This window comes from Panthera pardus, unplaced genomic scaffold, assembly GCF_024362965.1.
Source record: "Panthera pardus isolate Hobbes unplaced genomic scaffold, ASM2436296v1 HiC_scaffold_13, whole genome shotgun sequence".
Lineage (NCBI taxonomy): Eukaryota > Metazoa > Chordata > Mammalia > Carnivora > Felidae > Panthera > Panthera pardus.
This window is the reverse complement of record NW_026526688.1, coordinates 185,217,351-185,237,548: the sequence shown is the minus strand read 5'-3', so window position 1 is coordinate 185,237,548 and position 20,198 is coordinate 185,217,351.

Genomic DNA, 20,198 nt, shown 5'->3' with positions numbered 1-20,198 from the left:
CCTGCAGGAATGCTTATCAAATATCCATAATAAAAAAGAATAGGATGTTGTTCATTATACATCATATTTATTTATTAAAAAAAGTATGTAGCCATCCATGAAGTGTGAGGCTACAGCAAAAATCCTCCAGTCTGTGGTCAGAAAGAGTAGAGAACTTAGGGGACGTTCCTTAACCCCGAGCTCCCAGCTTCTCCATTTTGTAAAAGTCGATGATACATTCCACCCCAGTGGACTCAGGATCTGAGGTTGGTTGAACGAAGTGAAGTATGTGCCAGTCTGTTGGAGGAGTGCCTCGAGAGGATGTGACTGCCCTTTGACCCACAAGCTGCACCAGGGCAACAGGGGCGCTTCGCTCCCTCCCCTGCCCTTGAAATATACATTCCATCCACCGTTCCCACACTAGGAGCTGTCTCAAAGACGAAGCCTTGACAGAGTAAGGTGTTGTTGAGACCACCTGAACCACGCATGTGAGAGTGAAGGCCTCTATATAAACACTCGAGATTCTGGTGGGTGGGTGCAGAGATCTACTCATCTTGCAACGGCCCCACACAAGCCTTGCATGTAAGTTCCCTGGCTCGCTGAACCTACCATCTACCGATCTGGGGTGGTCTGGCTCTCCCTTGAGGCTCTCCTTGCCCCCCATGTGTGCAGCCAGGCTCAGATTTCACCCGGGGTTTCTAACTAAACGCCATGGAATATTTTCAGTCCTCTGGCATTTATCTACGAGTCAAATAAAGGAATACCGACGTCCCGGTGTGAGCTGGGTACTGAGGCGGGTCCTGGATACGCAATGAGAAGGGACGTAGATGTTATCTCTACCTTCCGTTCCATTATCAAGTCCCTCCCTAAATGCCAAGACGCAGGGTCGGACCCTAACAAGCCTAATTCTAAGTAGAGCCCTTAAAGGTGTTAGAACTCAACCCAAGTACTTGACCTGTCTCTACTACCGTTTCTTTGTATTCCAAAGGGGACGATCATACCCATTTCAAAAATACTATTCTAAAGATTAGGCGATTATATCAAAGCATCTGGCATACGACCTGGCACATGGAAGGACCTCAGTAAACATAGCTGTGATGGTTTCATTACGAATCCCACTGTTTGCTGATTTAATTGCCAACATACCCTCGGCACATTTTTCTTTAAGTGATTGGTAGCAAATTTCACTTCACATTTCGGTCAATACCACATCTGTCGCTATTTAGGAAACAGTGTTTTCTCATTCTTTGCTGGAACTCTTATATTTAGGGAGCAACTTGGGTTGTTGTTATCCCGTTTTCACGCTGACAGAGTCCTCCTTGGTTTCTTTTCTTCTTTGGGACAATAGTGGGATGTTTTAGGTTTCAAACACTTGGCTTGTGTTCAAATCAAAAAAAAAAAAAAAGTTCTTTTGGATGATGATGTTTTTTTCTCAGTGGTTAAAAACAGAGAGAAAACAGCTAAAAGAAGAGGCTAGCCTCAGAGAGAGATGCTCTGAGGCCTACGATCATGTAGACAGTTGTTTGTACTAAGAGCGCACTTCCCACGGCCTCCCTACCACACAAACACCAAAGCCAAGGGGACTCCTTCTCACTCAGGATCCATAGGTCAGAACACTATCTGGTGCCCAGTGGAACAGCCCATCCTGCTTAGAAACTATGGAAATGTGTTATTTCCCTTCACTTCCCACGCCACAACCGACACCAATGTCTAGCAAATCTTTGTGTGTGTCCGTCTCTATGTGTTATAACACAAACGCAGAAAATACCGCATCGCAGTCAGATAATCCTCTCCCCTTCCAGCAGCATCTCAGATACACAGAGTGGGCAATAGACTCCAAAGAGCTCTACAGTCCCGGAAAGCCAGACATACGCAAGCTGGCCTCTCCCAATTCCAGCCTTGGAGAACCCCCTTAAACCACAGCCAAACTGTGTAACTGTGACCACCCTTCCTTATGGCTGCAGCGCCACCTAGTGGCCAGGTGAGCTAGGCACGCGCTCCCTCTCCGTCTGAAACAGCCCGGCTCTTTCAGTCCTTTCCCAAGAGAAACGGAAGCGGCGGCAGCACAGGACGGCTAGAATTAGGAATCACCAGGGTTCTGTCACATTAAAACGATTTCCTGATTATAATCCTATCCAGATCACCAAGAAGGGACAAGGGAACAGAAGATTCCTGCCAGCATTAGGTTTTCATGTCCAAATGCATCCTCATACAAACTCGCAAACTTGCACAAATATTTAGTTTAAATCGAGGCAACTCCGTGGCCTATCAAGTCTTCAAGGCCTGCAATTATGGACACAAAATCATTTTAAAACAAAAAGCAAGAGGAAAAATAGATCTAAAGACCTATCACGAGATTCCTCTTTTCTCTTTTCCACAAATAGCTCTGTCGACAGCTGACATTTCTTTTTTCTTCTTTTTTTTTTAATGTGTACTTACTTATTTTGAGAGAGAGAGAGAGGCCAGAGAGAGAGGGAGAGAGAGAATCCGAAGCAGGCTCCGTGCTGTCAGCACAGAGCCCGATGCGGCGCTCCATCCCACAAACTGAGATCATGACCAGTATCCAGAGTCCAATGTTTAACCGACTGAGCCACTCAGGCGCCCCACGACTGACATTTCTGATGCAGTCCAAAACTCACAACCGAATTGCAGCTTCTCCTGCACTGAACAACCAAAAACATGCCTTTGCATTTTAAGGATGGCAGTTTAAATAATGTAATTTGTTTGGGACTTAACCTAGGGGTGTACAAACTGATTCGGTTCATTTTTAAATCCAGATTATTCTGGTTAATAGCCTGGTGGAGCTCAGAACAGAATGTGTGCACCACTGCTAAATATTCCATATTAAAAATAGTTTGTGATGGGATACGCTTTTTATAATTAAGTTTAATGTTCATTAACATTTTTAGATGAAAAACTGACAATCTGAGAACAGCTCTAAATTCTCCTTTATTTTTCCAGAGCATTGAAGGCATGATACAGCTACATAAATAGGCTAACAGTAAAGTTCTTTGAAAGATTATTTTCTGCCCCATCACACATGCCCTTCTTTATAACCCTCCAGTGGTTTTCTGGGGCAGAAATGGACTGTGTACAAACTCCTGCCTTGGACTCTAAGTCACAAGAAGCTGACTTAATCTCCGACCCATACCTCCCAATGAAGCCAACTCACTGTCCCCTACCGAAACCTACTATTGACTACATTTTCAGTAGCCTAAGTTGCGGCTTTCCGGCCCCTCTTCCCAGTTGAATATCCTCGCATCGACTCTTTGCTGTTGGGCCAGGTAAGGTTGCCAAAAGTACCAAAAAAAGCCAGGGGGGGTGGGGGGGTGGGGGGGTGGGGGGGGGCGGGGGAGGGGCAAGGTAGGCAGTTAAATTTAAATTGTAGATAAACAACAAATAAAGTCTTAGTATAAATATGTCCTAAATATTGCATGAGGCATACTTATAGCAAGAAATTACTTGTTGTTTATTAAAGTTCAAGTTCAATGGGTATTCTGTGTTTGGTCTGACAACCCCAGCCCAGGGGCCCTCTTGGTATGTCACATAATGACCTGGACTTCTATCACAACCCCTGCTCCCATTGGCTCTTCAGCCACTGCCTCCATGAGGGTGCCTACCTATTAACATTCTTGTAAAACATCTAAGCAAGAAGTCATCAAATCGGAGAGACTAATGTTAAGCTGTCTTGTTTATGACTGACAATAGCCTCAGTCAGTGGTTCCCAAAACACGGTATGCACACATGACTCTATCGTTTTGCTATCATTTTGTTTCTGTCGTATTTATTTTTTGGTGATGGCTTATTAATAACACATAATATTGTTTTTCCATATCTGGTAATTATGTAAAGTTCCTTTAAAATAAACGTGCTCTTGGGGCGCCTGGAGGGCTCATCCGGTCGAGTGTCTGACTTCAGCCCAGGTCATGAGCTCTCAGTTGACGAGTTCGAGCCCAGCGTCCGGCTCCGTGCTGACAGCTCAGAGCCTGGAGCCTGCTTCGGATCCTGTGTCTCCTCTCTCTGCCCCTCCCCCGCTCATGCTCTGTCTCTCTTTGTCTCAAAAATAAATATAAAACATTAAAAAAAAATTTTAATAAACGTTATTTTTTTAAAGAAAAGTTAAATCAATACAAGGGAGAAAACTAATTTGCTACTCAAATCTACTCAGATTAAGCGATATCATGACTGAAGTTTGGAAACAATGACATAAAGCAGGGGTTAGCAAACTTTGGCCCACGGGCCAGACATGGCCCACTACCTGCTTCGGTAGATGAAGTTTTATTGTGGGACAGCCACAACTATTCATTTATGTATTGCCAGCGGCTGCTTTTGTGCAACAACAGCAGAGTTAAGTACTTGCAAAAGAGACCATATGGCTTATGAGGCTTATAATATTTACTCTGGCCCTTATAGAAGGAGAAGGAGACTCTTTACCTAAAGTATCACTCATACAAAATAGTCAAAGGTGGGGCGCCTGGGTGGCTCAGTCGGTTAAACGGCTGACTTCGGCTCAGGTCATGATCTCACAGTCCGTGGGCTCGAGCCCCGCGTCGGGCTCTGTGCTGACAGCTCAGAGCCTGGAGCCCATTTCAGATTCTGTGTCTCCCTCTTTCTCTGACCCTCCCCTGTTCATGCTCTCTCTCTCTCTCTGTCTCAAAAATAAATAAATGTTAAAAAAAAATAAAAAAAAACAAAAAACAAAAAAAAAAAAAGTCAAAGGAAACGATAGAACATTGAGAGTCCCCATGGCAGATATGTTTGGGGAGAGTGACTGTGACACAATAAAGCCTAAAGCCGACACAGTCTTCCATTCCCCATTTCAGATTTCTTTTTATTAACCTCTTCCCCATGTCTGGATCTGCTGAAGCTTTCCCTCCTTCATTCTCATACTTACAGTTTGGAATAATATCTGTGTCTTCCAGTGAGCTTTCCCATATTAACTCAGACCCTCCTACACCCTGCACTAGGTTATGGTAAGTGAAATACACCAACATGCCTTTTATTGCACTCTCCTTAAAAATGAAGAAAAAGGGGAGGTGGGGTGGGGAGCGGCATCTCTTCTTATCGAGAACTATGGCCATATAAGGCAAACCCTTTTTAATAACTCAACAACTCAATATTTTAGTACGGAATTTGTTTAAGTTAGCATAAATAGGTAACAGTAACTTCCATAATCATGCACAAATTACTTCTGAAACAATGGATAAGCTCTGGAAATAGAGCTTTAATCAAGTGCAAATGTCTGAGTAAGCATAATTGTACCCACTGGTTAAGCCTCCTTAAGCATGATAGCATTTTAATCCAACAGGTCAGCAGTATTGGAGCATCTCAAGCCCAATTCACTAAGATGGGAAGACACAGACACCTTAGGCTTAAAATAAAATTAAAATACAGTCCCTATTGTGCTGTAACAGACATCGAACGTTTCTAGAAAGTTTCGCAGCCTTGGAAACACCATTGGTAAACCTTTCCATGCGGGTCCAGGTAAAATGTTTTGCCCTTCCCTGAACATCCATACACTGTGGTTGTTCTTGAAAGCCCAGAACTCACGAACTTGCCATAATCGTGTACCTGGTGATAAGTCTGTGACCTAGTCACCTCTAAATCAACACCTATGTCTGACTCTCTTTCTCTAGCACCTAACATACAACAGGGCTCAATAGGTCTTGATTAAAAGAAGGGATGAAACCCCCAAGTTGTTCTAAATGAGATCCAAGCAGAATATGACCACAATTTTCTCCTAAACTAGCAGAATAGAACAAAACTAGGTAAACATTTCTGCACCAATCGGAGAAACATTCTGTTCATAATCCAGTTCAGTTGAGAAGTTAGGACTATCGGGTCAAGATACACAAAGAGTCGCGTGGAAGGAAGGGCAGTTCAGTGACCTCTAGCATTTCCCTTTTTGTATGCTTTCTCTTCCTGTCAAATACTTATTATCTGCCTATTACTGCTCCTTTTTCTTTTAGGAAAGAAGCCAGTATCAGTCATTTCCACGTTCGTATGAATAAGATAATTACTTACCTCTCTCAGCCTCCATCCAAAGAGAGGCCGTAAAGGCATTATCCCAAATCAAAGGAACTGGCAACATGTACAACAGGCCAAGGAAAAGTCAAACATTACCCAACTCCGCCCACAAGTCAAACCTGTTTGGATGGAATGTGACTTTGGCTCAAGTAGAGATGTACAAAATGGCAGCAGGAATGGTGGGGATTAAAATATGTGCAATGATTATTTATAGCATCCTTTCTAGATCTTAGAGTTACTCTGTTTATTTTAGGACATAATATATTATTTGAAACTAGCAGGTATATGTATGAAAGTAAAGATCCTGAGAATAATTGAAAATTTCAAGGACAATTTGACTATATTCATAAGAAACACAAAAACATCCCCCAAAATGTGATTTGTTTGTTTGTGTCTTGCAGCTTTCACATCTCTGGAGTTGGCTTTTTTATTTCGGCATTTTGAGGGGGAGCCTCACTGATTATGCCAAATAGGAAGGGGGGGGGGGCGGGAATATGCAAGAACAATGCCGGGCAAACAGTTTGAGTAACCACCTAGGAATAGGGGAGAGGAAGACAAATTAAATCCAGAGGAAACCATACCATGTGCTCCAGGATCCATCCCAGTTAGAATGCCACAATCCCAAGGGAGATGTGCTATAAAAAGCATAATTTGAGTATTATCTCTCATCATTCAATATAGTTTTTCAACCCTTTCAAAATTACATTGAAAAATCTATATAATGTGTGCTTAGATTAATGAACTGTTTGAATCTGGATCAATAAGCACTCGAGGCTCTGTGCCGTTGACACCTGCTGGGAGCATCTAGAAGAAAGCTCTGTGGAGGGCAGAGCCAGGCGGCACTTTGTAACTACAGGGGTTCCACTTAATAAACAAGCAATCTACTATATGACCTCTGCAGATTAATTTCCTAAGAGCAAGTAAATAATCTGGATTCAAATTTTCCCTGATTATGCATATAATTACAGTATCACTTACCAATTAACACATTGATTTAAACCTTCTTGGGATTATGTCTTTAAGAGTATAAAAGAGATCGTGTGTCATCATCCACTCAAAAATGCTCTAGTTCAGCAAAGAATCATAGGGAGCAAAACTTTCCACTCATCTGATTCGTCTTATGGAAAAAAAAAAAAAAACTATGCTGGTAAGATTATAAAGATACCTTAAAATATCACAGACCATAATTATTGTCTCAATAACTGGACCACAATGACACCCATTAGCAAAGGTTTGTGCGTGACATAATAACAAAGTCTTGAGAAAGCTTCATCATCTCCTGAAATATTTCTGTAGAACCATAGATTTATAAAACTGCTTCTCTAGTTCGGATTATTATTTTTTTTTTAATTTACTGTGGCAACTAGGATATAATTTATCCGCCATTAGACAGTTACATAAATAGACAAAGATATATGGTAGAGATTCTTCTCTACTTTAGACAAGTATAATAATTAATGTTAGTTTGTTGTTTCTTGTGCCTACATAAAATTCCCCATTAAAAATGTTAATATATCCCTTCATGAGGCCACATAGCAATGGGAAGAAAAAGATACCGAAGAAATTGCTACATAGCGTGCATACATATGTAAAAGACGTTAAAAATAATAAATCAACGTGGCAAATATAATGAAGCCGGCTGTCCAACAGTAAAAGCTGTCAAAAGGAGGTTGCATTATTAAGACCTTTATGTCCAACTGCTCAGCTGAATAACGTCTCTCATATCGCTTGTGCACTTTCAGGGACAGAATTCACATCTGGGATCCAATTGTCACAGCGCCGCACTCCTAATTCCTTCCCCTTGTATTACTTTCTGAATAATTATTGGAAGCTCCACAGAAAATGAAAGCTAACTGAAGCTAACCACAAAATAACAAGCTTTTACATGCAGAAAAACCACTCTGTGGTGTTTTCCCTAACAGTAAATATTTCAGAAAGAAATGCTTACGCGCTGGAAAAATAAAGATCTCACTGGTTCAAATTCCAGCACGACTATTTTCTCAGTAAGATCAGCAACGCAATCATAAATATGATTCAAAATTACAACTCTGGGGAAACACAATCAGTTAACTTTAGGCTCTATTCTTATTTCTTCTGAGAGGTAAAGCCCCTAATACATAATGCTCTATGATCCCAGAATATACAATATTGACATTGTGATTATTTCGGAGACGTAATAACTAATTATTCAGAAAGAGTAAGAAAATCAACACATCCAACTCCTCCTCAAACCTTAATCCCTAATTTAAGGGAGGAGAAAATACGGCTTTGTGGGGCAGGAGGCCCCAAGTGCCATTTCAAAATCAAAGGAATGTTTCACATAAACTTCAAGCCCCTTGACGACACACAAACAAAAACAGCAGTTACATACCAGCTTCACCCTCAAATAAAACCTAGCAGGATGACGGGGAGTTTCAGTTAATGGCATCCAAATCTGAAACTCTGGGGGTGTCAATGGCTACTCAATAAAAAGGGAAACTGAAAAGAGTACAAAAATGGCTCCTTAATAGCAATAATGCATACTTCTGTGGTCATTACCGGTCAGATAATAGCCGGCAGTGACCTTAAAACCATACATTATGGTGTAAGTATGGTCTGGTGCTCGCCGCAGATGTGTAGCTGAGGAATCAGCAACAGTGTTGCCGTAAATGTTCAAACCGTTCCAAGGCTGGCCTGCGTGCGGGGATTTTTCCCTCCCCCGGCATTATCACACCAGGAATCTTCTAATGATCTGAAAAACACGTACCTTAGGGTAATAGGGCTATACTGCAAAGATAAATATCCAGACCACTGTCATCAAAAACACACACCGAAAGCTGGTTCCCGAGATGCAGGGGAAGGAATGTTGTTGGAACACAGAGGCTCGGGGGTGGGTAGTAACATTTTGACCCTTTTAAGCCTCAGCTGTCAGGAAAGCCTCAAGGATCGGAGTTAATATATTCATCACCCCTCTGAAATGGTGCAATATCAATATTCCCATTTTGCAGGTCAGAACGGTGAGGCTCAAGTGAGCCAAATGGGCTGGTGGGAGGAAGCAAGGGACCGATACTGAGAATTAGCACCAGCTGCTTTGTCGGGGGGGCCCGGGCTCCTACGTTCAAGTCAATTTTTCATAATTTTCCAAAGCCTTCATCACAAATCGTTTGTATTTCGCTCTTGCCTCCTGTTAACTGGGGGACTTTGGCACATTTTTTTTTTTTTTTCATTTTTTCTTCCAATGTACAGGGAATGTTGCATCGACCTTGTCTTTTGGAATTTTTCTGCTCCGCAAAATTTTTGACACAACCTAATCTTTGCAAATGCGTCTCTGGCCAAGCTGAGGGCAACAGCACATTCTGGAAGCAACCCCAGATCTAAGGTCTTCTCAAACATCCCATCCCACAACCGAGGAAAGGGTCCGTCCACTTTCTCGAAAACCACCAGCTCTCCAAAGCAGCTCACTGCTTATTTCTTGAAGAAGCACGAGCGGGGAAAGTACAACAAGTTGGGCGCTTCCTAGAAAACAGATGAAATGAAACCAGCTACAGCACGAATTTTTCTTTCCAGTTGTGTGAAACACAAAAGGAGGAAAGCATTTGCCACCAGCTCTAGCCACCTCTTCTTCGATCACTCTGAGGAGCTGGGGGTCCAGAGCGGACATCGGCCTGAGTTCCTTTGGGTCACATTTCTATCCAGGGCCTCACCCCTTGATCCAAGTTCACGGCCTAAAGCTGAGAAACAGCTCACTAAATAAACATAGGGCCCTTTTTGTTCTAGATCTCTTCCTACTAGCTTTCTCCTTCTCTCCTAGCCTACCTAGAAGGCAACAAAAACAAAAACAAAAACAAAAACAAAAAAAACAAAAAAACAAAAAACTCATGTCACTGATTTTTGGTAAGGTCTTTACTGAAGAAGCGGGAAGTTACTTTCCTTCAAATCTTCATTCGCTTTACTTTTCCAGGAGCAGAGCTCAGGGTCTACGATGCCAATGGTGACGTCCCCAACAGCATCAGCTGCCTCCCAACTGGATGGGCCATAGGGAAGTGGGCAAGTATGTGTCTAGGTCAATGATTCCCAACAAGGGGTGATTTCTGCCCTGCTGGGGGATACTGGTCCATGTCTAGAGACATTTGTGGTTGTTATAATCCGGGTGGGATGAGGGCATGACAATTACTATCATCTAGTGGGTAAAGGCCAGGAAAGGCACAGGAAAGCTCCTCCACGACAAAGAATTATTGAGCCCCAAATGTACATAGTGGCTGAGAAACCCTGGTCTAGATTCCTTGCTTAGAATCTCCCTGAATCACACATGAGTCCCAAGCACCATGCTGGTGACTGGCATGCAGAAGGCCTTCCTTCAGAGCTGGTGGGGAATCACCAAAGGCAATCTATGGCCAGAGAGTCAAGAGATGAGACCAGTCTTTTCCTTGATTTCCACTCGATGTCCCATTTTCTTCCATTTTCTTCTGTTCCTCTCTACCATGTCTCTCTCTCCTCCGTCCCCTCCCTCCCTCTCTATTCTTTCTCTTTGCCCTTCAAAGGCTACATTTGGAGAGTGCTTCATAGTTAACCTAGGAACCGACATTATCTTCAAAACAACCCTACGAAGGAAGTATTATGTCTCGACTCTACCCAGGGCGAAACTGAAGCTCACAAAAATATAAACAATCTGCCAAAGGTCACCTAAGTTACTAAATTGTACAGGTGAAACCGATGTATCGTGTCCAGCTCTAGGGCCAATTATTCTCTCCCAGTAAAGACTCCCTGGGACGTTACTTGGTCACGCTGCAAGGGGGTGACTGACCTTGCTCAACAACGAATTCAAAAGCATTCGTCAGCATTTGAGGAGTAAAAATAATCTAACAAGAAATAAACTTCACTTCGGGCCAACATCTCCCCTCTTTCCCGAGGTGACTGTAAGCCCAATCCATCCAGAGGCTGAAAAATGCAATTGTACCTTTCTCATCATTAGCTACGCACATGGCTTATCCCACGAGCCTCGGGCCACAGGGTAATCTCAGCCTTTATGAGGACAGAGCATAATTGACATTGGACCCAGTACCATAAGACGCTGACCTCAGTAAATGGTGAGAGTCCCAACACAAGGGCAGAGACTAGTGTCACATGACTGGTGGCATGTGACAAGATGCACATATAATTTCACTGCAGATGACCCCGCCGTAGCCAGGAACAGTGGCAGATCACACCCTGTGATCAGTGTCTGGCCTCAGGAGAACTGAGCCAAGGGAGCCAACATACGAGGGAGTCAAATAACTCAAAAGTAAGCCCTGCATGCACACCCGTACACGTATTTAGAACTGCCGCAAATCTAATCCTGTGCACGCACACGTTTTCCTGTATTTCTTGAGTTCTTTTCCGCACCAAGCCCCGTGCTGGGTACCAAACATACAAAGATGAATTGGCCTCACATTCGTCCCCCGCGTGGCTCATAAGGGAAATGAGACACGTCAACAGGCAAATCCCATTCCAAAGAGACCAGTGCCACACTGAAAGATCAGGAAGCCTGGGGACCACCCGGTGGCGGAAGAGAATCAATAGCTCTGTCTGAGGAGGGCCAGGGAGGGGGACGCTGAAGCAGAGATGGGGACAACAAGGGACAGCTTTCCTGAGGGAAGGAAGAGGAGTGCACGAAGCTGTATGGGCAAAGGCCCGGCACTCACAGCAAGCCAGACCTGCTGAACGCTAGCGAGACATGTTCGTCTTACCCGTGACCAGAGGAGACTTTTCTTGCACCACAGAAGCACCTGCTGAGAACACTGAGGCAGGCCTGGGAAGGGCCTTACCAGCCAAGCAAAGGAATTTAGATCAGACTGTAGAAGGCAGCACTTTAATTTTTCAGGTGCCGCCCCATAAGACAGACATTTTACATCACAACCTCACGCATACGCGCACGTATTTGCAATGGAAACACATGTTTTCCTTTCTGCACAAAATTCATTCTGATGTTTTCTATTTTGTACTTTTGAATGTCTGCTGCAAACCCATTGGATGATTTCATGAGTCGCCCATCAGTTGTATCCTACAGTTCTTTAGCCCTGCAACCGGTCACAGGGAGGAAAGAGTTGTGTTTTGTTTGGTTTTGTTTTGTTTTGTTTTGTTTTGTTTTGTTCTGTTTTTTGTTTTTAGTTGGGAACTGAAAAAGTCAGGTATATTTGGATAATAACTTTGACATCAAGGTGAGAGGCAGACTGGAGGTGAGAACCTCGGAATCAGGGAAGCCTGCAAGAGTCTGTTAAAAACAAGATATGAGTCTGAACTAAGGCAATGACCCCAAAGATGGAAAGTAGGGCAAAGTTCTGGAGCCTTTAAGTCACAGAATTAACTACCCTGGGTGACTTATTATAGCAGAAACGAGGAGAAAGCTTGTAGATTGAAAGATGGGTGGGATAATGCAACACGACCTGGGACAGAACACAGAGAGAGAACAGGTTGAGTGGCAGAAGGCTGGCAGCCTGGCCTTGGTTAATATGAGGTGACTATGGAAATGTCCAGCAAATAGCTGGATAGGTGCTTCCAGATTACAGAAGATATGTCTGAAGATGGAAACATGAATGCCAATGTAATTAGCAGGGACACGATCATTAAAGTCTTGGGGTCGATGAGATCTTCTGGAAAGCCCTACAGAAACAGCTGACAGGAGAATAGACATGTCGCCCTGGAAAGACCAAATTGAAGAACCAGACAGAAGAACTAGAGACAGTGTCAAAGGCACTGGAAGAGAGATCAGTGGGCTCCTCTCTGGAAGGCTGGCCATCATCATGGTCTCATCATTATTCAGCATGATACTTTATATTCATTTCCATATTTCTTTCTCGCCTGCCTTTTCCACTAGAATATGATACACTTCTGGACCTCTAGCACCCACAATAGTGCTCCTAGCACATAGCAGAACTCAATAAATATTTGTGGGTTTTTTTAATGTTTATTTATTTTTGAGAGAGACAGAGCATGAGTGGGGGAGGAGCAGAGACAGAGAGACAGAATCCAAAGCAGGGTCCAGGCTCTGAGCTGTCAGCGCAGAGCCCGATGCGGGGTTTGAACCCACGAACCGTGAGATCATGACCTGAGCCGAAGTCAGACGCTTAACCGACTGAGCCACGCGGGCGCCCCATAACTCAATAAATACTTGTTAAGTGAGTGAATGAATAAAGAAAGGAATGCGATCCAAGGAAGGAAAGTACTCAAATGCTGAGGGTTGTCAACATAGACAACTAACTGCTTAAAAGACTCAAGAAAGAAGACTGAAAACAGGTCTTTGTTTTAAAGACTAGGCTGGTTGGTGCCCTTAGAAAGAGTCATTTCAGTAAAGTGTTGAGATAAGAACTAAATTGTTATGGCCCCAAAGAGAAGGGGGGTGAGGGCACTAGTAGCCAGGGGAGAGAAGGCAATGTCAAAAGAAGAGTAATTCTGGAGAGGAGGGAGGGAAGCCATCTGCTACCATGTATGGACTCACATGTAAAAACCAGGAGAAAGAAACCGAAGATTAAAAAAAGGGGGAGAGGCAATGGGATAAGGCAGAAGGGAAGATGGATGAAGCTGGGGCATCTAGCATACAGGCGAAGGGGTTGTCCTATCCGTTCAGGTTGCCATGAAAAAATACCACGGGCTAGTGGCAAAAGAAATATCTCACAGCTCTGAAATCCGGGAAGTTTAAGATCAAAGCTCTAGCAGGTTCAGTGTCTGGTGAGGGTCCGCTCTCTGGTTCACGGGTGGCATTTTCTAGCCATGTGAAAGGAACAAGGAAGCCTTCTGAAACCGTCTCTACAGGCATTCATCCCACTCAGGAGGTTTCCACACTCATGACCTCATCGCTTCCCATAGGCCCCACCTCCTAATACCATCCTATTAGGGGATAGGACTTCAAGGTGAGATTTTGGAAAGGACGCCAATATTTAGACGTAGCAGAAGTCGACTTTAAAAGCTTTCTCTGTTACAGAAAAGGAGAGGAGATGTGGGTTGCCATGGGTAAATATTCAGGTATATGCAAGGAAAATGAGGGAATCCTCAAGTGATAGACTCTTTTTTTTTCTCTATGAAAGATGAGGAAAGATTGTCTACATAATCTGCATACAGTGAGGAATACCTCATTTTGGATGGGAAAGGTGGCCAAGTAGGGGAAAGCAAAGAGATTTCAAGAAGCACTGAAAATCTAGCAAAACGGCCAACTATAACTTCATGGTGGTATCTATCAACACGGTCATGGAACATTCCATGGAGCAATGCTTAGAGCCCAGGGCACAAACAGAAAAAATATCACTCTGACCTCGCTGGAGTGGGCGGGGCTCAAACAGAACAATTTATTGGAGTGATTTTGCAAACTCCTAAGTACCGTTCAGACCTCGCGCCTTGCTATTCCCCCGAAACCAGCCTTCTGCCATCTTTCATAATACGGTTCAACGAGGACATACTGCACACCTACTAGGCACGCGGTAGCTTCCTTCTCTCCAGCTCTGCTCTTTGCCCCACGGGAGCCACATTTTTAACCTACAGAGTCAGAGCAATTTACAGAGGAGACCCTTAACTCATTCAGTATCTATTTAAATTACTTCCTCATGAAAAGAACTTCAGCCAACCCTAATGCCTTAGAGATGGAACCAAGGAGAAAGAAATTTGCTTTTGTGAGCGGACTCCATAATTACATGGAGATATGTCCACCTGGGTAATAGCTAATGGGATTTTTTTTAACTTTTTATATAAATATTTCAGTTTCTTACCTTGCTAGATTGACTTTTTCTCAATATTAATTGCCTCCATAGTCTTAATCTATAGCAACATTTCTAACCAGTGTCCCTGTACGTTTTTGTTTCTTTCTCAGGAGACCGCTACCAGATGACTTAATTTAAATTTTTTAATACCATGAATAAATATCATCTTCCTTTGCTCTGAGGGGAACAAGAGATTCTCTGGAGGGTGACTGTCAACTCTTCGACAGTTTACTTCATGAAACAGGTCACTGGGTTTTAGTTTGGCCTACACGTTTCATAAACTAGAAAAATCCACATCTCCTCTGACCAGGGCAAATTACCATCATCTGCCGAAGGGACGTGTGAACCCTCACCTTAAATGCTCCTTTTCTTTGGACACGGAGTTTATGAATGAGTTCTCTTGCCCAAAGGATTACTGGCCAGCCTTTTACATAACAAACCTCTCCATCTCATTGGTGCACAGATCCCAGACAATGGGGTCACCTGGGGGGGGTGAGCTGCGGCCATAAACTCTTCCTTCTTGCATCACTGGAGCAGCTGCTCTGTCCACCCAGCCCATCTCTCTCCCGTGCCAATGAAAAGGGTTATCTTAGGCCCCCCTCGCTTTTTAAATAAGCTCCACTCCTCACCATTCCCGAGCACATGTTCTGTTCCCCGGATAGCCCAATTTTTACTGCTGAAACTCAAGAAGCTATTAAAGTCTCCTCAACCTGGCAGAACCCCAGGACCAGATGGTGTTCTCCTGGCTCTTATAAAGCCTTTATTAACAAAATGACACTAAGCCGCACTGGCCTCCGTAATGACTGCTTTTTCCCACCCACGGAAGACCCTAGATGGGGAGGACAACCTGTTGATTGCTATTCCTGTCATCACTGTCAAAACATGCCGCGACATCTGAGGGGCCCTGAATCTTCACCTGCGTCCTGCTGACCCGTCGCGGGGCACTGATGAGAACTGTACCCCACCCCCCCCGCCTGCCCTCCACCTGCCCCAAAAAGGAAGGAAAGCACCTGACCTAAGAAGAGGCGTATGCAACCGACTGCACCCCTCTTTTGGGATTTTGAAGACTTTGGCAATGACAGAGCTCCAGGCAGCCCCCCTCAGGACAGCCAGAGCTGTTAATCGCCCCCGCCGGCATCGTGGGATTTGCGTGGAAGGTTCGCTTTCAGGCCAGCATAGCTTTTCACCGTGACCCGATGGGCATGCCACACATGACTTGCGTCTCACGGCTGTACCAGGGCGCCCAGGATTGCTGAGGGAGCCAGTAATGGAATATAGAGTTTCTCACCTCTGGGTCACTAGTTCAAATGCAAAAGGCCATAAAAAGCGCGCTCTTCTGCTGGACCCTGGGAAAGCGTCCAGGCGACATCAGCTGCCGCGAATGGTGCTCTCATGACAAGCACTCACTGCACACTGTCTCAAGGAAGAGCTTGGAAACTCACGCTCTCTGAGGTCACGCTGGGCTCCGGACAGCATGAGACTGAGCGACAGAATTAGTGGCTCTTTTCCACCTGTCCTGTGACCTCCGGGGGGAAATGCACTTTGCCAACATCGAAACGTTTATAAATGCAAATTTCCCCTCGACGCGTTTTTGAAATTACTTTTATTAAAGTTCAAGCCTGGCTCTCTCTCACCTAATTTTTTTGTTCACCGGGGACAGGCCCGTAGAAACATGTGAACAGCTGCAATGTTGAAGAGTCTCCCAGAACTCGACTACCTTGTAGGGAAAATGGGCAGGGCCCACGAGAGCTGCCTGTACATTTTGCTCAGAAATGTTAACACACCAGGGAATTTTCTCCGCCCAGCCGCTGTACCCTTCAGGACCTTTTCTTGCTGAATACTTAAGTTATTTCTGGAAAAATAATTTTTATTTCCAAGGAAATATGGCAGGTGACACAGAAATGTCCCTTCTTGTTTATTCACTGTCCATTCTGAGGCTGGCTCTTTCTGCTTTAACTCTTTTCCCTCTTTCTTCATCCTGTCGGGCTTCTCCTGCTTCTTACTGGAACCTTCTCTAGGAATACAGCCTCGTATCTAGACTCGCTCCCTGCCTTGGAAGGCAGAACTGTCCTGCCTGCAGGTGGCATGAAGAGGCAGACCAATGAAGCTTCTGGATCCCACTCTCTCCATATCTCCCAGGGCCCAGCAGAGTGGCTGATGATGGGAAAACCAGCAACATAAAATACATAAATTGGTGTCATGCACTGGCGTTTCTACCTCTCCGCACAGGGGCCAGGCCATTCCCCTACACTGGCTCTCTGGGCAAGCTGTTCCTCCCACTTGGAAGCCACCTCAACCTGCTTTGCCTCCCAAACTCCCGTGTTTCCTGCGGCTCTACCGACATCAGTGCCCCTCCCCAGTCTCTGATGAGGGCAACCACCCCGTCCCCGTATGGGCACTTGACACACGAGATTCGGATTAATGTCCACGCCCTCCAGCCAGCAAACGCCGAGAGGGGCAAGACAACATCCTCCTTTCTGTCGGTCACCTCTGAATCCCGCACCGAGCACAGAGCTAGCACACTGCGGGCCCTAGGGGGACACGGACGGAACAAATGAATCACCTCATTTACTGCTCACAACAACTCAACGAAAGAGCTGGTATTTCTGCAACTCCATTTTGCTAGCAAGGACGCTGAGGCTCCAGGAAGACAAATCATTCACGCTAAAACCACGCAGCTAACAAGTTGGCAAAGGCACGATTCGAGGGGCGTCCGGGGGGCTGAGTCCGTTAAGCATCCCACTCTTGGTTTCAGCTCAGGTCATGATCTCGCGGTCGGTGGGTTCGAGCCCCCCATCGGGCTCTGCGCTGACAGCGTGGAGCCTGCTTGGGATTCGGTCTCCCCTCTCTTTGCCTCTACCCCGCTCAAGCACGCTCTCTCTCTCCAAATGAATAAATAAACTTTTTTAAAAAAGCAAGATTTGAACCCAAGGCCACACGACTCCCAAGCTCTGCTCTACCCACCATTTCGTTATGCTCCTAGCCTCCCATCAGTGCGGGGCTAGCAAAACTAACTGTGCAAAATTTCCCCACAGCCCACATTCCTAATCAATCCCCCCACTGAGCCAAAATAAGTCCCTTGATTTCTTGTGTACTCCCGATACATTCCAATCGAGGTGAGGTTCCCAGCCAGGGCCAGGACGAGGGCAGTAAGGGGAGGCGCTTGCAGAGGCACCGAATCTCAGCCATCAGTAGAACATTTTAATGCAATGTGTTCAAAAAACTGACAGAAAGACACTGAGGAACAAAATGTCAACGTTTTAAGTAAAGGCAGGACGGGGAGTCCTGGGTTCCCTCCGCCTCACGCTCCCCCCGTGGCTTGGCAAGACACTGCTCCATGCAATTTTCACAGGTGAGCAGAGGTGGCAGACGTGGGTGTTGCGTTTGCCAATAGGTACCTGGCGTCTGTCTTCGCCATCGCCGGTCACACTACAAACCTGAAAGTCGCCAGACCTCCTTTTCTTTCAAGACCAGGCTTTTGTTTATCAGAGCAATAGGTGATAAACCAACATGCCCGGTAATGTCAGATTGGGATAATGTCCGTGGAGGTGAAAAAAAAAAAAGAGGTTGACGAAGGACCAAGGCATTGCATGGCTGCAGGGGCCACCTGGCCCCCCTCCGATCTGTGTGAACAGTGCCCCCTGGAGGCGTGGAGGCCGCAGTTCTGTTGTGATGGACAGGGTCAGGGGCCGGGCACAGCTGTCTTAGCTGGCGTGGTCAGAGAGGAGCTTGCCAAGAGAGGGGCATATAGCCCCCGAAGGATGGAAATGAGCCAGCTCAGAGACAAGGGAACAGGAGTGTCCCAGGGCTGGCAAGCACAAGCTGCCATCCCAAAACATCAGAATGGTGACTGGAATAACAGGCATTTATTTCTCATAGCTCTGGAGGCTAAGAAGTCCAAACTCAAGGTGCTGGCTGATTCGATTTGTTTCCTGGTGAGAGCCCTCTTCCTGGTGTTCAGAAGGCGGTCGGTCTTCTTACTGTGTTCTCACAAAGAGGGAAATAAGCAAGCTCTCTGGTGTCCCTTCTTACAAGGGCACAAATTCCACCATGAGGACGCCACCCTCATGACCTCGTCTACACCTAATTATCTCCCAAAGGCCCCACCTCCAAATACCATCGCCCTGGGGGTGATGTGAATCCTCAGGGGGCACAGTTCAATCCAGCTAGAGGTGGTGACCCAGGGAGAGAACCGCGGGTAAGGCTGGCCATCCTGCAGGGCTTGGAAGACCACAGCAAGGTGTGTGGGTTAAATCTGTACATCGGGGAAAGAGTCACGGGAGAGCGTTAGCTGGAAGGGGGCTGATCCAACGGCCGGATGGCTGTGCTCACTCTGGTCCTGAGTGACAAGCTATTTGGAGGGAAGTAGGGAGATCCAGTAGGAGGTACCGTGTCATCCAGGATCAGACCGGGAGGTGGCAGAGACGATGGAGAGGAACACACTTACAGGCAGAACCGATAGCACCCGGGGTCGGGTTTGATGTGGAGGAACAAGAAAAGAGAGGACAATCCTAGGGTTTTGGTTTAAGCAGCAAGATAGAATTACTACGGCAATAAAAGACTGAGTAAGAAACAGATGTGAGAGTTATCCCGTGCCCTGTGGAGTAAGGACTGTTGACCAGAGGTGAGGGTATGATACTGGAGGAGAAAAAAAATATATATTCCTACTGATAATACCCATACCGCTGGCTGAAAACCATCACCCCAAATTTTAGTCTCAATCAATCCTCCTACTGGGTCTTGCTCATGGCAATAAAGCTTTTTCCCAATAATACTGCTGCAATTTTTTACTCATCATCCTTGTGTTTCAGAATTACCACAGCAGTGAAATTTATATTCAACAACATTATTACAATTTTCAGCTACTAACAAAATTATTGTTTCTGTTTGTGATGTGTTCTGGAGCTACAGTGATAAAAATTTCCTCTCAAAAACACCACTGCAGTGCTGATGTCCCTAAAACTTGCCATTAGTGACAAATTACAGAATGCCTGCGAGCAAACTCTCTCCTTGGACAAGCTGGACGTCTTGTTTCTCTCGTGGTGGGATCCGGGTCCTTTTGGAGAAGCGAACTCCGATATAAAGGTTGGAAGTCACAGTCCAGAACAGTGGCCTCCTCACATTTTCAATTCTCATCTCACAAGTATAATTAAAAACAAAGTTGAGCATGGGGTGCCTGGGTGGCTCAGTCAGATGAACATCCCACTTGGGCTCAGGTCATGAGCTCACAGTTCGTGGGTTCGAGCCCCGTATCAGGCTTGCCGCTGTCAGCACAGAGCCCGCTTCAGATCCCCTGTCCCCGCTCTCTCTCTCTGCCCCTCCCCAACTCCCGCTCTCTCTCTCGAAAATAAATAAAAACATTTATTTCAAAAAATGTATTAAATAAATAAAATAAAATTGAGCGCGTATCCCCAGAATGTGTTTTTTAATTTATAATATAATGTGATAGGACTTCATCGTAACTTAACTCCTGCTGCACTAATATAT